We start from the raw sequence: 20,555 nt of genomic DNA, 5'->3' as shown, positions 1-20,555 counted from the left end.
TGTTCCGAGAGATTGCTTATTCCTTTCCTGCTTCCTGTGAGCAAGTTCATCTCTCAAACTTCTGCAGAGTTGAGTTCTTGAATCACATTTTGATTTGTATTACTTGTTTGACAGCACATCTGTACTGTAAAGGACATTCTAGCTAGAAAAATAAAAAAGGTCATACTTGAATAAAAGTAAAGATACCTTAATAGAAAATGACTCAAGTAAAAGTGAAAATCCCCCAGTAAAATACTACTTGAGTTAAAGTATTTGGTTTTACATTTACTTAAGTATATTAACATTTACTTTTGATACTTAAAATTAAGTGCCAAAAGTATAAATGATTTAAAATTCCTTATATTATGCAAACCAGGCTTCATTATTTTGTTGTTTTTCAGCCAGGGGCACAAGATAACATGGATGTTTCCGATTTATTTTTGGGAGCGGACTAGAGAACACTTCTCATTTTAGAGAGCGGTAGTAAACAGTTATCCTACTGGTTAAAAATATACGTTATTCTCATCAGACTGACGTTAACCGTCAATGTACACCGTTTATTTTTTACTTTAACCAGAATTAAACCACAGGTCAACATAATGTCACGGGTTAGAGCAATTCATGTTGAATTTACATTTGTTCGCAACTCAAAATTAGAAGTTAATTTGAAGTGTCATGAGGTTCTTTCCCAGAAAGGGGGAGTATGCTCGGTGTTGGCAAAACTTGGCTGGTGGAAGGTAGAACCACCATGTGCCACATGAGCGCTCCTTTCGTAAATGTTGTTGTGAACTACGCTTGACTTTTTACCCCCCCCAAGCTCTGACACACACACACACATACATACATACTGAGATAAGTGGTTGTCCCGCCGAACTATTGTAACGAACCTGTAAGGCAACCGAAACTCGCACGTAGTTTGTTGACTAGCGTTAACAGTCTAGGACACTGATTTCTCATGAAATAATCTAGCTGTATTTTTGTTTGGATGAACACAGACAACGCACTCCTGGAGTGACCCGCCCGCACAAATCCCCTTCCTCAGCATGCCCCAGCATCCGCACATACAGCAACTAAATTGTACAATATTGTGATAGGGTGAGAGACTTTCTAATGTGTTACGCTAACTGTAAATCGCTCTCGTCTGCTAAATGACTAAAATGTAGACGTTGTAAACTCCTCAGTGGTATTGTGCTCCATACAAATACAAACCTGTCAAAAACGATTTTAAGAAAAAAAAGTGTTTCTGGCTGTCTCACTCTCAGGTCACACCAGGGCTAATACAGCTCTGACAGATATACACATTTACTGACCTGGTTCAAGTGGTTTTTTAAACGCCCGTTGAAATATGCAGCTTGAGTCCAACAGCACAGCAGGTGTTTAGAGGAACTGCATAATGAGCGAGTAATCGATGTGCGAGAGCAGAATTAGAGTTTAAGAATGACATCAACTCGGGCCGCCACCCCTATGACGTGTTTATAGTGACATTCATGTGACGACTCTGACTCTAACGCCATGACCTATTGGGCAAAATTTGAACACATGTAAAAAAAAATAAAACATTTGTACAAATAATAATTGGGAACACTTTGCAATGGCCGGTGTTTGGGAATTACCCAAGAGCATTGCGCAATACAGTGTTTCTTGGTCCTCAAATACACCCAACAGTATATTTTTGTATTGTAACCCTGGACAACTGGTTCAAACACAACTGGTTCAACTTGTCAACTAATCAACTAATCATCAAGCCCTCAATGAGTTGAATGAGGTGTGTTTGTCAATGGCTACCACGAACGGTGTACTGTTAGGGGTACTCGAGGCCCGGGGTTGGAAAAACTGGTGTAACGCTTTCATAATGATTGGTATCGTAATTACAGCCACATAGCTGTCAATACAAATATCATGTCGAATAATGGTTTTGCTATGATTTTGTTAAGATTCCCATTGGGGACAGTTAGTCTTACTGGGGTCCGATACATAACGAAAACGACACTAGACAACATACTTTGCGATTTTACATACGTTAAAAAAAGTAACATGTGGTGTGTGTGCTTTTATCAGTTACACATGCACGTCAGTACATATACACACAAAAGCATATCACATGGGAGAATGGCGTGAGGTTTTGCTTTATTTGTTTTTGGTTGGCTGTTCACAATGGATAGGCTACCATACAACGAAGAAGGAACAAGTACAGCAACATTCCTTGCTTAATAACAGGTGTTTAGGTAACACCTTGAGCAAGAAAGGGTTCTGAGTGACAGAACATTCTGATTGAATTCTACCCGAGGGTTGCAAAACCGTAGGTATGTACTGTAATGTTTGTGGGAGTTTAGCACGATAGTATTCCATGACGTTAGTATGAAGTCATAGTTTGTCCCCTGATATAAACTCAAAGGATGTGTCTTAATCAGGACGTGAAACCATGACTGTACACGATGAGTAACTGATAATAACAATGTACTATATAGGAAATTCTACCAAATGTGGAAGCTTTTCTTCAATTATGAAGAGCCTGCAATTTCCCTCTACTCTGCAGTAAATTGCCTGTATTCGATAGTTACATTTTTTTAAATTTACCTTTGTGTTTTGTTTTAGCATGACTTAATACAGTGTCCTTATTTATTTTGAAGACCAATTGTTTTTTTTAGTTTTTTTTTTAGTGTATGTTATGCTGTTGCTAACATTATGTATACTTTACATGGATCTATACATTCCTACCTCCCTAAAACATTTCCCCCCGTATTATATTGGATGTGACATATCATCTACCAACTCAGTGGCCTTATTGTTAGAGTATCTGCTCTGGGATTGGGAGTTCGATCCTTGGCCGAGTCATACCAAAGACTGTTGTTACAGCATTTGGTGTCCATCTAATTGGTTTGTAATGTTGCAAAATACATCTTGGGAATGTTCTAAGGCAAGTCATGAAAACAGCAACCTCCCCTCTATGGCAAGGCAATACAGTAACATGTTGTGCTTAGCAGCATTTTCTTCTCCCAGTAGTGAACCCACTGCTCTCCTAGGTTGCTTCCTTTACAAACTTGATTTTCTATATAGTGCACTACTTTTGTTAGGGCTCTAATCAAAGTAGTGCTCTATATAGGTAATAGGGTGCCATTTCCCCTATTGCACCCATAGGGATTCCACCTTCAGCTTCCTTAGTCTGACTTCTGAAATCCTTCACCCCCCAATAGTCATTAGATATTTAGAAAGGTGGCTCTGCCAAATACATATTATCAATCATAATCTGGTTCTAGTGTAAAACTAAAACTACACAACAGTTAAACTAAACTACTTGACTATTTCTACTTTTTCAAACCTAAAGCTTCAGTTAGTCAGGTATGATTTATACAGTAAGACGAATGAACAAAGGCAAAAGAGATGAGAAATTATTAGGTTTCTGTCCTAAAATGGTACACTATTCCTTTAGTGCACTACTTGACCAAGACCTTTAGAGGCCTATGGATTCAGACCCAGACACAAAGCTCCCTACTGAGTTTTTGGGGTGAAAAGACAAACATTCATTGTCATAGAGAACAAAGACGACGACTCCACATTGTCATTATACCATATCCTTCAACATTCGCTCTCTTTTATTCAAGACAAAACCAAACAATGGCAGACCTTCCAAACACAAACAGACAGGTTATGCTTGTAACCTGCAGCATATATCACACCCAATATTCAGATCAGATGGATGCCATTCTTGTTGCTTAGAGACTCTGATATAATACATACATTATTCTGATGGGTGTCACCAACACATAACACGTACCAGCCATTTGAGTTGAACTAGTCTCACAAAACAAAATGAATGTTGTGACCATTATGAAGAGCTGAGATCTGAGAGAGAACTCCTAATTAACACCACACCTCTGAGGCATGACAATTAGCCTTTTTCTAACAAACCTACCAACAGAAAACAGGACAGAGAGGTGGAAGACGGACACAGTTGGGAGCACTAGGACATAGTTTCAAGTTTCAAAGTTTATTCGCCACTTGGACAGGATACAACAGGTGTAAAACAATACAGATAAATTATTACCTTGAGAGCTCTTTCCTTACAAGGCAGTGATAATAATAATAATAATATAGATAATAAAAATAAAATGACACACAAGATGAGAGTTAAAGAAACACGAAAATACACGTACATACAGGTTAGTACCAGTACCTTATTTAATGTGCAGGGTTACTGGAGTGGTTCAAGGGGTTTTATACATACAACATGACTGGTAGTAGGATATACACTGAGTGTACAAAACATTAGGAACACCTGCTCTTTCCATGACTTAGACTGACCAGATGAATCCAGGTGAAAGCTATGGTCCCTTATTGATGTCACTTGTTAAATCCACTTCAATCAGTGTAGATGAAGGGGAGGAGAACCGTTAAAGAAGGATTTTTAAGCCTTGAGACATGTATTGTGTATATGTGCCATTCAGAGGGTGAATGGGAAAGACGAAATATTTAAGTGCCTTTGAACGGAGTATGGTAGTAGGTGACAGGCGTACCGGTTTTAGTGTGTCAAGAACTGCAACGCTGCTGAATTTTTCAAACTCAACAGTTTGTATCAAGAATGGTCCACTACCCAAACGACATCCAGCCAACTTGACACAACCATGGGAAGCATTGGAGTCAACATTGGCCAGCATCCCTGTGGAACAGTTTCGACACCTTGTAGAGTTCCTGCCCCGAGGAGCTGAGGCTGTTCTGAGGGCAAAAGGGGTGCAACTCAATATTAGGAAGTTGTTGCTAATATTTGGTACGCTCAGTGTACATGTAAACAGGAGAAATAGTGACCAGTAGCAGGATAAATAGATAAAACATTAATGGTAATGGTAATCAATTATCAATGGACAGCAGTGTAATGGAATAATGCATCTAATCAATAATCAGAAGCGTAGGTTGTGTCTGAGTAGGTGGAGACCTGTGGATGGGCATAGAGTCCGTGTGGATAGGCTGTGGGAGAGGGAGAACAGTAGTTGGTTTGCCATTTAACATGTGTTCTATTAAACGGAGTCAGTCTACAATAGGAAGTATAAATGTATTTCATTTTATCTAACAGATTTATCTAACAGGTCCGGGTCTGCGTGACCTTGTCAACATGACCTTATATAGGAATAAAAGGTTTAGGAAGAAGCTTTATGTAAGCTGTGGCCTATTCACATGACTGACGACACACATGGGAGTAATGACTAAAGAATGATTCCGCCCTACTGCGTCCCAAACGGCACCCCAGTCTACTACTTTTGACCAGGGCCCTTAGGGCTCTTTTCAAAAGTAGTGCATCATAAAGGGAATAGGGTGCCATTTGGGACACATAACAGCGCCATACAAGTCAAGGACAGAAAATCAGTCCACCAAAACGAGAGGAAAAAAACATCCTTTATATCTAATTTCTCGCAACTATCTATAAAATTTGATGTACAAAAGGATACAACATCTGGTGGTATCTACGGTTCTACATAATGCATCAATCCCTCCTGAAACAGAGCAGCTGTAGAAAGCCTTTTAAACACGTTCTCTCCTTAGACAGCTGGGTGTTATGTAATATTAAGTCTTAATTGAGAGACGTGGTTCACTTTGATTAAACTGGTAAAACTAGTGCCAAGGAAAACAGACATTTGGCGATTCTCTCAACATAACTGCAAATTATAACCGCTTGCTAAATAAATTCCAAAAGGAGACAAAATACAATTGCTGTGTCATACCATGACGTCTGCGATAGATGACAATGACACGTTCAAATGTTGTTGTTTTCATGACCTCAGCCAGCAGTAGAAAGCGGTGGACTGGTATGTGGAGTTTGTCACGTAGGATGTATGTGGAGTTTGTCACGTAGGATGCTGTGCTTTAAAGATAAGTTTGGCACAGAGCCAAGACTGTAAATAAAAAAATTAAAAAGCCCGGAGAGAATTCTTCTTGAGAGAAACTCTATGGAGGGAAAGTAGTGTCTGTGACTGCTCTGACTGGTTAAAACGGAGACAACTCTGGTTATGCTGTCTGGGCGGAGACTCTGGTTACGTCCCAAATGGCATCCTTTTCCCTAGAGATGTCGGTTCTTAATTTGAGCCAATTTGCTACAGCAGGAAAATAATCCTGCAGAAACAGGAAATGTTAATTATTACGTGGATTACAATGAATAGACCGTTTTGTAGTGGTTGATACATTTTTCATAAACAAAAATTTACGTCTGAAATTTCAAAGTGGAAATTATAAACTTCAGAAACCTTTTTAAAGTTCAAATACAATACACTTTTTAATTTTCTGCATTGAAGGAAAGTTCTCCTGTAACTGGGTGATGAAATTAAGATCCTACACATTGTGAACTGCTTTTCACCAGAGCCCTATGGGCCTATATATATATATATATGTATATATATATATATATATATATATATATATATATAGTTTACATACACCTTAGCCAAATACATATAAACTCAGTTTTTCACAATTCCTGACATTTAATCCAAGTAAATAGGTCAGTTAGAGGATCACCACTTTATTTTAAGAATGTGAAATGTCAGAATAATAGTAGAGAGAATGATTTCTTTCATATTTTATTTCTTTCATCACATTCCCAGTAGGTCAGAAGTTTACATACACTCAATTAGTATTTGGTAGCATTGTCTTATAATTGTTTAACTTGGGTCAAAAGTTTTGGGTAGCCTTCCACAAGCTTCCCACAATAAGTTGGGTGAATTTTGTAAATTTAGGAATTATGTAAACTTCCGACTTCAACTGTATATTACCTCATCTGGTTTAAATGGTGTCTCTGAAGACGTAACGTCTCTCAATGCCTAGGTTTACCTCCACTGTATTCACATCCTACAATACCCTTGTCTGTACATCATGCCTTGAATCTCTTCTTCCTCACCCAGAAACCTGCTCCTTTTACTCTCTCTTCCGAACGCACTAGACGACCAGTTCTTATTGCCTTTAGACGTACCCTTATTCTACTCATTCTCTGTTCCTCTGGTGATGTAGAGGTTAATCCAGGCCCTGCAGCACCTAGCTCCACTCCCATTCCCCAGGCGCTCTCATTTGTTGACTTCTGTAACCGTAAAAGCCTTGGTTTCATGAATGTTAACATTAGATGCCTCATCCCTAAGTTTGTTTTATTCACTGCTTTAGCACACTCTGCCAACCCGGATATCCTAGCCATGTCTGAATCCTGGCTTAGGAAGACCACCAAAAGTCCTGAAACTTCCATTCCTAATTGTAACATTTTCCGACAAGATAGAACTGCCAAAGGGGGCGGAGTTGCAATCTACTGCAGAGATAGCCTGCAGAGTTCTGTCAAACTATCCAGGTCTGTGCCCAAACAATTCAGCTTCTACTTTTAAAAATCCACCTTTCCAGAAACAAGTCTCCCCCTGTTGCTGCTTGTTATAGACCACATTCAGCCCCCAGCTGTGCCCTGGACACCATATGTGAATTGATTGCCCCCCATCTATCTTCAGAGCTTGTACTGTTAGGTGACCTAAACTGGGACATGCTTAACACCCCGGCCCTCCTACAATCTAAGCTAGATGCCCTCAATCTCACACAATTGATCAATGAACCTACCAGGTACAACCCAAAATCCGTAAACCCGGGCACCATCATAAATACCATCCTGACCAACCTGCCCTCTAAATAGACTTCTGCTGCCTTCAACCAGGATCTCAGAGATCACTTTGCATCTATAATGGGTCTGCGGTCAAACAACCACACTCATCCCTGTCAAAAGCTCCCAAAAAAACTTCAGCGAGCAGGCCTTTCTATACGACCTGGCCCGGGTACCCTGGAAGGATATTGACCTCATTCCGTCAGTAGACGATGCTTGGTTATTCTTTAAAAGTGCTTTCCTCACCATCTTAAATAAGCATGCCCCTTTCAAAAAAATGTGAAACAGGAATAGAGATATAGCCCTTGGTTCACTCCAGAAATGACTGCCCTTGACCAGCACAAAAACATATTGTGGCGAACTGCATTAGCATCGAATAGCCCCCACGATATGCACCTTTTTAGGGAAGTTAGGAACCAATATACACAGGCAGTTCGGAAAGCATAGGCTAGCTTTTTCAAACAGAAATTTGAATCTTGTAGCACAAACTCCAAAAGGTTCTGGGACACTGTAAAGTCCATGGAGAATAAGAGCACCTCCTCCCAGCTGCCCACTGCACTGAGGCTAGGAAACACTGTCACCACGATAAATCCCCAATAATTGAGAATTTCAATAAGCATTTTTTCAATAAGCTTTCCACCTGGCTACCCCTACCCCGGTCAATAGCCCTGCACCCCCCATAGCAACTCGCCCAAGCCTCCCCATTTCTCCTTCACCCAAATCCAGATAGCTGATGTTCTGAAAGAGCTGCAAAATCTGGGCCCCTACAAATCAGCTGGGATAGACAATCTGGACCCTCTCTTTCTAAAATGATCCACCGCAATTGTTGCAACCCCTATTACTAGCCTGTTCAACCTCTCTATCGTATTGTCTGAGATCCCCAAAGGGGAGACACTCTAGACCCAAAATGTTACAGACCTATATCTATCCTACCCTACCTTTCTAACTCTTTGAAAGCCAATTTAACAAAGAGATCACAGACCATTTCGAATCCCATTGTACCTTCTCCGCTATGCAATCTGATTCCCGAGCTTGTCATGGGTGCACCTCAGCCACGCTCAAGGTCATAAATGATAGCATAACCGCCATCGATAAAAGACAATACTGTGCAGCTGTATTCATCGACCTGGCCAAGGCTTTCGACTCTGTCAATCACCACATTCTTATCGGCAGACTCAACAGCCTTGGTTTCTCAAATGACTGCCTCACCTGGTTCAACAACTACTTCTCAGACAGAGTTCAGTGTGTCAAATCAGAGGGCCTGTTGTCCAGACTTCTGGCAGTCTTTATGGGGGTGCCACAGGGTTAAATTCTTGGGACGACTCTTTTCTCTGTATACATCAATGATGTCGCTCTTGCTCCTGGTGATTCTCTGATCCACCTCTACGCAGACGACACCATTCTGTATACTTCTGGCCCTTCTTTGGACACTGTGTTAACTAACCTCCAGACGAGTTTCAATGCCATACAACTCTCCTTCCTTTGCCTCCAACTGCTCTTAAATGCAAGTAAAACTAAATGCATGCTCTTCAACCGATCGCTACCCGCAAACCCGTAAACTCTCCTTCCAGACTCACATTAGGCATCTCCAATCCAAAATTAAATCAAAGCATCCTTCACTCATGCTGCCAAACATACCCTCATAAAACTGACTATCCTACCGATCCTTGACTTCGGCGATGTAATTTACAAGATAACCTCCAACACTCTACTCAGCAAATTTGATGCAGTCTATCACAGTGCCATCCGTTTTGTCAACAAAGCCCCATATACTACCCACCACTGCGACCTGTATGCTCTCGTTGGCTGACCCTCGCTTCATATTCGTCACCAAACCCACTGGCTCCAGGTCATCTATAAGTCTTTGCTTGGTAAAGCCCAGCCTTATCTCAGCTCACTGGTCACCATAGCAGCACACACCCGTAGCACGCGCTCCAGCAGGTATATCTCACTGGTCACCCCCAAAGCCAATGCCTCCTTTCCTTCCAGTTCTCGGCTGCCAATGACTGGAACGAATTGCAAAAATCACTGAAGCTGGAGACTCATATCTCCCTCACTAACTTTAAACACCAGCTGTCAGAGCAGCTCACAGATCATTGCACCTGTACATAGCCCATCTGTAAATAGCCCATCCAACTACCTCATCCCCATATTGTTTTTATTTTTTTGCTCCTTTGCACCGCAGTATCTGTACTTGCACATTCATCTTCTGCACATCTATCACTCCAGTGTTTAATTGCTAAATTGTAATTACTTCGCCACTACGGCCTATTTATTGCCTTACCTCCCTAATCTTACCTCATTTGCACACACTGTATATAGATTTTTCTATTGTGTTATTGACTGTACGTTTGTTTATTCCATGTGTAACTGTGTTCTTGTTTGTGTCGCACTGCTTTGCTTTATCTTGGCCAGGTCGCAGTTGTAAATGGGAACTTGTTCTCAACTGGCCTTTAAATAAAGGTGAAATAAAAAATATACAATTTAAATATTATAATAATAAAACAATTTATTCAACTTCTATTGTGCTTTTCATTACAGAAATAGACAAAACAAACAAGAATCCAATAAAATGGATGACACAGTTAGGTCTGGGCTACGATTTAGATTCAAGCCCACAAAAGATGGAGTGACATGGCTTGAGCAAAGGGAGGAAGTGGTCAACAGGGGGACATGAGCATGTCCTCCAGAGGCAGGCAGCACAGTTCACTCTCTATTCCTGGCGTCTTACCGGCACCTCACACCGTCCCTGCTGCCTGACTGCAACTTCTCTGTTGCCTTGACTCTCTCTGGTCTTGAAGAAAGAGATTAAATTGGTTTTTGAGCTCTCCACTCACTCAGAATGATGATGATCGCCACTGTCAGCTCGCCATGCATAGTAGTCCTCCTCATTGTGCCAGGAGACCGTAGAAACAACAAAAATAGGCTGGTGTATTCAAATCAAAAATACACTAGCTAGCTAGCATCGTTAGCTAGTTACAGTATCTTGAGAGAGCTGATTTGCAATTAATTCACAGGCAGGAAACAAATAAATGTAATCCATACACATTTAGCTATTCAAAACAGTTGGTAAAAGATACAATTTTCTTTTTAAAATATTTACAAAATGGAAAGGAGCTCTCTGCCTAGGCGACTTCATGGAATATATACTGAACAAAAATATAAACGCAACATGTTCAATGTTGGTCGCATGTTTCATGAGCTGAAATAAAATATCCTTGAAATGTTCCATACACGCAAAAAGCTTATTTCTCGCAAATTTTGTGCACAGATTTACTTACATCCCTGTTAGTGAACATCCAATTGACAGGTGTGACATATCAAGAAGCTGATTAAACAGCATGAGGAGTATTTCTGTCTGTAATTAAGCACTTTTGTGGGGGAAAACTCATTCTGATTGTCTGGGCCTGGCTCCCCCATGGGTGGGCCTAGCTCCCAAGTGGGTGGTCCTATGCCCTCCCAGGCCCACCCATTGCTGCACCCCTGCCCAGTCATGTGAAATCCATAGATTAGGGCCTAATGAATTTATTTAAATTGACTGATTTCCTTATATGAACTGTATCTCAGTAAAATTGTTGAAATTGTTGCATGTTGTGTTTATTTTTGTTCAGTATATATTCCTATATAGGAAATAGGGTGCCATTTGGGATGCAGGCTCTGGTTACTAGTGAAATATACCACCTCACAAGCTGTCTATAACCACTTCAGATAACAGCAGCCAGGAACCACAGCTTTGAGGTCTGACTGTTCACAGGATGGTGCTCTCTCTTTTCCCATCTCCTGTGCAGCAGGGTTGGTGGCCAGACCAGACCGTGCAATTACAGTATAAAAGAATGATGTGCAGAAAAGGCTCTGACAGGCTCTGTGCTTAATAGAATGGCATCTCCACAGTGTAGGATGCTGAGCTGCATGGACCACAAGAGTTGGCTCTTATGACTAGAGTACTGACTAGATTGTTTCTAGTGCTTCTACACCTGCATTGCTTGCTGTTTGGGGTTTTATACTGGGTTTCTGTACAGCACTTTGAGATATAAGCTGATGTAAGAAGGGCTATATAAATACATTTGATTAGATTTAGATTACAGTGTGATTTATGACTATAGTACTTTTCTTACCATGAGTACTGTACTGACTAGATTACAGTGTGATTTATGACTACTGTACTGTGTCTGGTTTATCCTACAGTAGACTCCTGAGTAGTCATTCTTTCTAAGCAGCCTCGGAACATAGTTGTTTTATCAAGGGAATACATGATAGAATCTTGTAAAATTATTTTAGACCAGTACTTAAATGTGTAATTATAGCTTTGTGTCTAACTGTATGGCAACTACTGTAGATCTATCATCAGACAAGTTGGCTCTACTGAGATGGCCTGTTTTTCTCTGGTTACATTTGCCATTTAAGTCATTTAGCAGACACTCTTATCCAGTGCATAAATGTTTCATACTCGTCTGCAATGGGAAACAAACCCACAACCCTGGCGTTGCAAGCCCCAAGCTCTATCACCTGAGCCACATGAGTGGTTGAGAGTTACTGAGGGTTATTGTACTAAGTTTCTCCAACATCAGCAAAATTCAAAATTATTTTGTACCACCAGTTATATAGGGCCTACTGTAATTACAGTGTACAGCCTAGCTGTACTACTCCTCAACATGAAATGACACCTGGCCTCCACTTCCATCTCTGAGCACACACTGATTCCCCAAGGTCACGCCGCAGCCAATCATCACAGACGGAGAGCAATATACAGTATATTGTGAGCTGGCAACAACGTTCTATTGCTTATTACTTCTAATGCTGGTTGAGGGGATTGAATTAAAAGATAACCTTTCTAACTAAAACCCTATCATTAGTGTACATAAAGGACCTTAGTTTTTACTCTGTAGGGAATGGGAAACACAATAACTCACATGCAATTTAAAGCTAATTTATAAAACATATAATAACCACCCTGGGTTTTAATTACAGTAAGACATAGAGGTTTATAATGGCAGCATATAGGGGGAATCGAAATGGCATCATATATACATTCCATATATACAGAACCAGTCAGAAGTTTGGACACACCTACTCATTCAAGGGTTTTTCTTTATTTGTACTATTTTCTACATTGTAGAATAATAGTGAAGACATCAAAACTATGAAATAACACATCCATCATGTAGTAACCAGAAAAGTGCTAAACAAATCCAGACATATTTTATATATCTTCATGAGGTGCATTTCAATTAACAAGTGTGCCTTGTACATTCGCGGAATTTATTTTGATCTTAATGCGAAACAGTTGTGTTGTGACAAGGTAGGGGGGTATACAGAAGATAGTCCTATTTGGTAAAAGAACAAGTCCATATTATGGCAAGAACAGCTCAAATAAGCAAAGAGAAACAACAGTCCATCATTACTTTAAGACATGAAGGTCAGTCAATGTGGAAAATTTCAAAAACTGAAAGTTTATTCAAGTGTAGTCGCAAAAACCCTCAAGCGCTATGATGAAACTGGCTATCATGAGGACCGCCACAGGAAAGGAAGACCCAGAGTTAACTCTGCTGCAGAGGATAAGTTCATTAGAGTTACCAGTCTCAGAAATTGGCAAATAACTGCACCCAAATAAATGCTTCACAGAGTTCAACAGACACGTCTCAACATCAACTGTTCAGAGAAGACTGGGTGAATCAGGCCTTCATGGTCGAATTGCTGCAAAGAAACCACTACTAAAGGACACCAATAATAATAAGAGATTTGCTTGGGCCACGAAACACGAGAAATGGACATTAGACCTGTGGAAATCTGACCTTTGGTCTGATGAGTCTGATTTTTGGTTCCAGCTGCAGTGTCTTTGTGAGACACAGAGTAGGTGAATGGATGATCTCCACATGTGTGGTTCCCACCATGAAGCATGGAGGAGGAGGTGTGGGGGTGCTTTGTTGGTGACACAGTCAGTGATTAATTTAGAAGGATTTTTTATATTTTTTTTATTTAACCTTTATTTAACCAGGTAGGCAAGTTGAGAACAATTAAAGGCACACTTAACCAGCATGGCTATCACAGCATTCTGGATTGATATGCCATCCCATCTGATTTGTGCTTAATGGGACTATAATTTGTCCCAAAATGTCCCAAAACACACCTCCAGGCTGTGTAAGGGCTATTTGACTAAGAAGGAGAGTGATGGAGTGCTGCATCAGATGACCTGGCCTCCACAATCAACTGACTTCAACCCAATTGAGATGGTTTGGGATGAGTTGGACCGCAGAGTGAAGGAAAAGCAGCCAACAAGTGCTCAGCATATGTGGGAACTCCACATACAAAGCTGTAATCAAGGCAAAGGTTGGCTACTTTGAACAATTGAAGAAACTTTCAAAGTTCTTGAAATGTTCTACATTGACTGACCTTCACGTCTTAAAGTAATGATGAACTGTCTTTTCTCTTTGCTCATTTGAGCTCTTCTTGCCATAATATGGACTTGGTCTTTTACCAAATAGGGCTTTCATCTGTATACCACCCCTCCCTTGTCACAAAACAACTGATTGGCTCAAACACATTAAGAAGGAAAGGAATTCCACAAATTAACTTTTCGCAAGACACAAATGTTAATTGAAATGCATTCCAGGTGTCTACCTCATGAAGCTGGTTGAGAGAATGCCACGACTGTGCAAAGCTGTCATCAAGGCAAAGGGTGGCTACTTTGAAGAATCTCAAATAGAACATTTTGAACATTTTGATTTGTTTATGTAACGGTCGTCGTATGAAGAAGGTGTGGACCAAGGTGCAGCGTGGTAAGTGTTCATATTATTTATTGAACTGAACGCTAAATACAAAAATAACAAGATAATAACTTAAACGAAAGGTGCAAACACATAATGTGCAAACACTGATACGGAAAACAACTACCCACAAAACACAGGTGGGAAAAGGCTACCTAAGTATGGTTCTCAATCAGAGACAATGATAGACAGCTGCCTCTGATTGAGAACCACACCTGGCCAAACACACATAAATAGAAAACATAGAACACAAAACATAGACTGCCCACCCCAACTCACGCCCTGAACAAACCAAAATAGAGACATAAAAAGGATCTCTAAGGTCAGGGCGTGACAGTTTAAAACTTTGATTCCATATGTGCTATTTTATCGTTTTGATGTTTTCACTATTTTCAGTAAAAATAAAGAGAAACCTTTAAATATACACTGCTCAAAAAAATAAAGGGAACACTAAAATAACACATCCTAGATCTGAATGAATGAAATATTCTTATTAAATACTTTTCTTTACATAGTTGAATGTGCTGACAACAAAATCACACAAAAATGATCAATGGAAATCAAATTTGTGGACATCGGGCCCTTATACCACCCTCATGGAGTCTGTTTCTGACCGTTTGAGCAGACACATGCACATTTGTGGCCTGCTGGAGGTCATTTTGCAGGGCTCTGGCAGTGCTCCTCCTGCTCCTCCTTGCACAAAGGCGGAGGTAGCGGTCCTGCTGCTGGGTTGTTGCCCTCCTACGGCCTCCTCCACGTCTCCTGATGTACTGTCCTGTCTCCTGGTAGCGCCTCCATGCTCTGGACACTACGCTGACACACAGCAAACCTTCTTGCCACAGCTCACATTGATGTGCCATCCTGGATGAGCTGCACTACCTGAGCCACTTGTGTGGGTTGTAGACTCTGTTTAATGCTACCACTAGAGTGAAAGCACCGTCAGCATTCAAAAGTGACCAAAACATCAGCCAGGAAGCATAGTGGTCTGTAGTTATCACCTGCAGAACCACTCCTTTATTGGGGGTGTCTTGCTAATTGCCTATAATTTCCACCTGTTGTCTATTCCATTTGCACAACAGGATGTGAAATGTATTGTCAATCAGTGTTGCTTCCTAAGTGGACAGTTTGATTTCACAGAAGTGTGATTGACTTGGAGTTACATTGTGTTGTTTAAGTGTTCCCTTTATTCTTTTGAGCAGTGTATATATGGCATAGTGTGCCATTTTGGATGTCCACATAATGTACTATTGTGTGGACAGCATGCAGAGAGAACAGCATTATAACCTGCTACATTAGAGATAATACAGTGCTTACTAATCATTACTGTGCCATTGAGCAGTTAAGAGTTAATGGGGGTCATATTGTCAGAGGTTTTACAGAGATATTAAACCATGCAGCGTTACAGCTGACCTTTATACCAGTAAATATTTATGTCTGAAAACCATTTTTGTATCATTCTAATTTCTATTTGTATACACATGTTTTGCCCATAGCCAAAGAACACAAGGTTCTTGAAAAGCTAGCAATGAGGCAGTAGAAAGGTTCATCCATTTTGCACTGCTGATACCACTAACTAGATAGTTATACTCCTCACGTATAGGTTTCACCTAATCAGTACTCTTCAATTTATGGCTGTATGGTTAGGCTATATCTAACCTGGGTACAGTTTAAAAGGTGACAGTACTTGATCGTTTTTTTTCAATAGACCTATTCTATCAGATGTTTAAAAAAAAGTTTCAAAATTGAAGTTGGTTGTAAATATTTTACAATGAATGGGAGAGTTGCCCTCTACCCTTACTGTACATTGAGTAGCCTAAGCTATATATAAAAACATATATTATTTGTACGGATAATGTGACTAATTAATTCAAATCAAAGAACCAAGAAAATGCATATTTGATCATGCAAAACGCATCAGTGGGTGGATACTTACTTTCAAATCCAAGAAAGCTCTGTTAGGAATGGGAGACCCATTATCCGGAGAATCAGAACAGCACAGCGGTAACGTTATCCAAGCAGGGTGCTGCTAAGGGAAACCATCCTGTCATAAATCAAATACAGTAGGCTATTTTACAAGACCGAGCCGTTAACGTCGAAACGTTCATTCCCTTATGCTACAAAAATGTCGTTTTGCTGCAAGTGGAGGGCTGGAAACGGCGAGTCCGTTATTATTCAGTGATATGTTCCCAACGCATAGAGCGGTTATTGGACCGCTTTTTGTCTACTGGCGGCGATCAGGCGTTCCAGGATTAAAAGGGGTTTGCGTTGCGCTGTTGTGCCTCGCCAATCCACATGGCTTTACTGGTTACCGATGTTGACATTCTGTGAGCTGATCCATGTGACTGTTTAGAGCTGCTTGCGCTTGCTGCAATATTCCGTTCAAACTAGGCTGGCAATATTTCACGTGCTTTGCAATTGTGTAGGAAGGCTACTTTGTTCATGATTTCTGTATTATACTACATAATTGATAACTCCACTCCACTACTTTTCTAGGCATCAGTGGGATAAGAAGTGAGAATAGGCTACCCAATGCCCAAGAAAAAAAAGTATGTGTACCTTGTAGGTCTACCCTTACTTTGATGACTTTGCAAATCAAATCAGTTTTCCACGTTGATTCGACGTCATCTTTTTTTAACATTGAAATGACGGTGAAAGATTTTGCCCAGTGGGATAACTAGTATTACAGATTTGTTTTCAATGATCTAAGTGGTAGCCTAGGCCTACTCATTTCATTTGCTTATGTCAATGTATCCAACCCATCCTATGTAGGCAACCTCCATTATACATTCCTCTGTCCAAACCGCTATACCGGTAGTGTAGTAAAGAAGTTTCAATGTATGATTTCTACCAATAAATGTTTATTATGGCAACAATTAATGCAAACCAGGTATTGAACAAGTTTGGTCCGAAGTCTTGTTTGAATCTTTGCGATGCGCAATTCGTTCATAATGCGCTGTTTAAATGAGCATTTCTAAATGTTTTCCCAAAAACTACAAATTAGGCCTACCTGGCAGAATGATATCATGATGATTTGTATCAGGGATGGGAAACTGGTGGCCAGCAGGCCTCCCCCTTTTGTAGAGTGGTATGAATGTGGGTACACAGACCCAAGAGCCACTGCAGCCCCTCATGATGATTTCCGTTATTTTTTGGCCCCAGCCCAATCAAAGATGCCCACCCCTGATTTGTGTCAATCGTGGGGGCATTTGCTGCCGGTCTACTAGCTGCCACCGATTCTTTTTACTTTTCATTTGGTTATGTCTGTCTTGTGTGTCACCTGTGTTCTATTTGGGTAATTTGCGCGGGATTGTTTCGTTTGCTGTCGTTCAGTTCTGGGTCGCGTTTTAGGTTCTGTTGTACAGGTGGTTTGAGGCTACTGTTGTAGTCCTGTTCTTTGGACCTTGTTTATTAAATGCCCTTTTCGGAAACTTGCTTTCTCCTGGCCTGACTCCACACCCACATCTCCCTTTGGCGATATCTGACAGTGTTTACACTAAAGCTGTCAAGGTGATTGATGTGTAGTGACCTTGTTGAACTGTGGAATGTGTTTGAACATTTGATACATCTGTTTAGGGTAAAGCATGTGTTTGCATTAACTCTGTTGTAATGATTGATGTGTAGTGACCTCGTTGAACTGTGGAATGGGTTTGAACATTTGAAAGAGTATGGCCACTTGTAGTGAGTGAACTTATGGTCTGGCTGTTGTATATGAAACAGTAATGTCCAGGGTAGGTCAGCCGGAGTATAAGTAAGAGCTGTGAACACTACTAGCGACAAGAAACCTCGAGATAAACCCCAGAACACTAAAGAATAAATAAATAAAAAATATGTATAGAACCCAAATACCGCCCGCAACTGTGCTGAAAGATCAAGTGTTGATGTCTAATGGACAACTATGGGGTTATCTGTTTGATTACCCGGCCTGTAGAGTGAAACTCTATACCGTAGCTGAAGGAGAAGAATATACAGACCAGACTTTAGGAGTGGACTGCAGGCTTGAAGACTGGCATGTGTTTCGCAAGGTGGTGTGTCCCGAGCTAAGAGTTATCACAAAGGGGTATAGCTTGTTCACTGGCTACGAGACCCGTTGGGAAGGTGCCCCTGACTCCTCAGGAAGAATATTTAATTGGGTGAAAATACAAAGAAAGAATGGACTTCCATGTGGGTGCGTGAAGTTCTATATCAGCAACGAGAAAATCTGCATTATACATCTGAATCCTAAAGATTATGATTCAAAGGAACCCCCAGAAGGTTCTTCCTCAGAAGGGTCATCCCCTGAAATAAAATGAAGTACGTGGCTGTTACGTTAACCACGCCCCGATACCAAAGGAATGATTCAACAATAAAAGGGGGTGACCATAACGCCTAGGGTTCTTCATTTCAGCATATACCATGGATATCCATATACCATATCAGGACTCCGATACGTCATGGGTACCAGAACCTAAGGACTCTATGCCTCACAGCCCTCCTTTCTACTCCCCCCCAGGCAACCCCCCCCCGACACCCCCTACATGTACACAGCATGAGGATGTGTTTGATGGGGCCGAAGAAACAGGTGGCAGGTTAGGCGATGCTCAAGTGAATGAATGGCTAGCAGAGCAGGATGCTTATACTCTGCATAAACCTGTGCAAAAACAATTTCCACAAAATATTGTTGTTACTACTCATCCCATGTCCCAGTTTCAGGCAGATCTATGTGACATGCAGGCCATTGCAGATAAAAGTGATGGAAATCGATACATGCTAACGGTTATAGATATTTTCTCTAAAGATAGTGAGCTCCAAAATGCCGTTGGTCTAGGTATACAGAAGGCTGTGGCTTTCTCTGAAATAGTCAAATTTGACAATTTGCAGAACATCAAGATTTTTTATTAATTTCACCTTTATTTAACCAGGTAAGCTAGTGGAGAACAAGTTCTCATTTACAGCTGCGACCTGGCCAAGATAAAGCAAAGCAGTGCGACACAAACAACAACACAGAGTTACACATGGAATAAACAAGCGTACAGTCAATAACACAATAGAAAAAAAGAAAGTCTATATACAGTGTGTGAAAATGGCGTAAAGAGGTAAGGCAATAAATAGGCCATAGTAGTGAAGTAATTACAATTTAGCAGATTAACACTGGAGTGACAAATGAGCAGATGATGATGTGCAAGTAGAGATACTGGTGTGCAAAAGAGCAGAAAAGTAAATAAAAACAATATGGGGATGAGGTAGGTAGGTTGGATGGGCTATTTACAGATGGACTATGTACAGCTGCAGCGATTGGTTAGCTGCTCAGATAGCTGATGTTTAAAGTTAGTGAGGGAAATATAAGTCTCCAGCTTCAGCGATTTTTGCAATTCGTTCCAGTCACTGCCAGCAGAGAACTGGAAGGAAAGGCGGCCAAAGGAGGTGTTGGCTTTGGGGGTGACCGTTGAGATATACCTGCTGGAGTGTGTGCTACAGGCGGGTGTTGTTATCGTGACCAGTGAGCTGAGGTAAGGTGGAGCTTTACCTAGCAGAGACTTATAGATGACCTGGAGCCAGTGGGTCTGGCGACGAATATGTAGCGAGGGCCAGCCGACTAGAGCATACAGGTCACAGTGGTGGGTGGTATAAGGGGCTTTGGTAACAAAACGGATGACACTGTGATAGACTACACCTCCAAAGTCGAGGATCGGTAGGATAGTCAGTTTTACTAGGATAAGTTTGGCGGCGTCAGTGAGGGAGGCTTTGTTGCAAAATAGGTAGCCTATTCTATATTTGATTTTGGATTGGAGATGTTTAATCGGAGTCTGGAAGGAGAGTTTACAGTCTAGCCAGACACCTAGGTATTTGTAGTTGTCCATATATTCTAAGTCAGAACCGTCCAGGGTAGTGATGCTAGTCCGGCGGGCAGGTGCAGGCAGCAATCGGTTGAAAAGCATGCATTTGGTTTTCCTAGCGTTTAAGTGCAGTTGGAGGCCACGGAAGGAGTGTTGTATGGCATGGAAGCTTGTTTGGAGGTTAGTTAACACAATGTCCAAAGAAGGGCCACATGTATACAGAATGGTGTCGTCTGCGTAGAGGTGTATCAGGGAGTCACCCGCAGCAAGAGCGACATCATTGATATATACAGAGAAAAGAGTCGGCCCGAGAATTGAACCCTGTGGTACCCCCATAGAGACTGCCAGACGTCCGGACAACAGGCCCTCCGTTTTGACACACTG

General features: G+C 41.0%; 1 protein-coding gene across 3 annotated transcripts in view; it reads right to left on the bottom strand.

Moving 5' to 3' along the window:
* The window catches only part of LOC110488197 (CMP-N-acetylneuraminate-beta-galactosamide-alpha-2,3-sialyltransferase 1), a 32,489-nt gene extending 15,729 nt beyond the window's left edge, over positions 1-16,760 (bottom strand). For 2 of the 3 annotated variants that reach the window (XM_036971192.1, XM_036971194.1), the window contains exon 1: positions 1,290-1,450. The gene's annotated coding sequence lies outside the window, so the exon portion shown is untranslated. Of the gene's footprint in view, positions 1-1,289; positions 1,451-16,291 lie in introns of those variants that run through there. The other variant, XM_036971193.1, reaches the window with a different exon arrangement.
* Between the last annotated feature and the right edge of the window lie 3,795 nt (positions 16,761-20,555).

The sequence above is a fragment of the Oncorhynchus mykiss genome, chromosome 32, assembly GCF_013265735.2.
Source record: "Oncorhynchus mykiss isolate Arlee chromosome 32, USDA_OmykA_1.1, whole genome shotgun sequence".
NCBI classification, from domain to species: Eukaryota; Metazoa; Chordata; class Actinopteri; order Salmoniformes; family Salmonidae; genus Oncorhynchus; species Oncorhynchus mykiss.
This window is presented reverse-complemented; position numbering and strand designations above follow the sequence as displayed.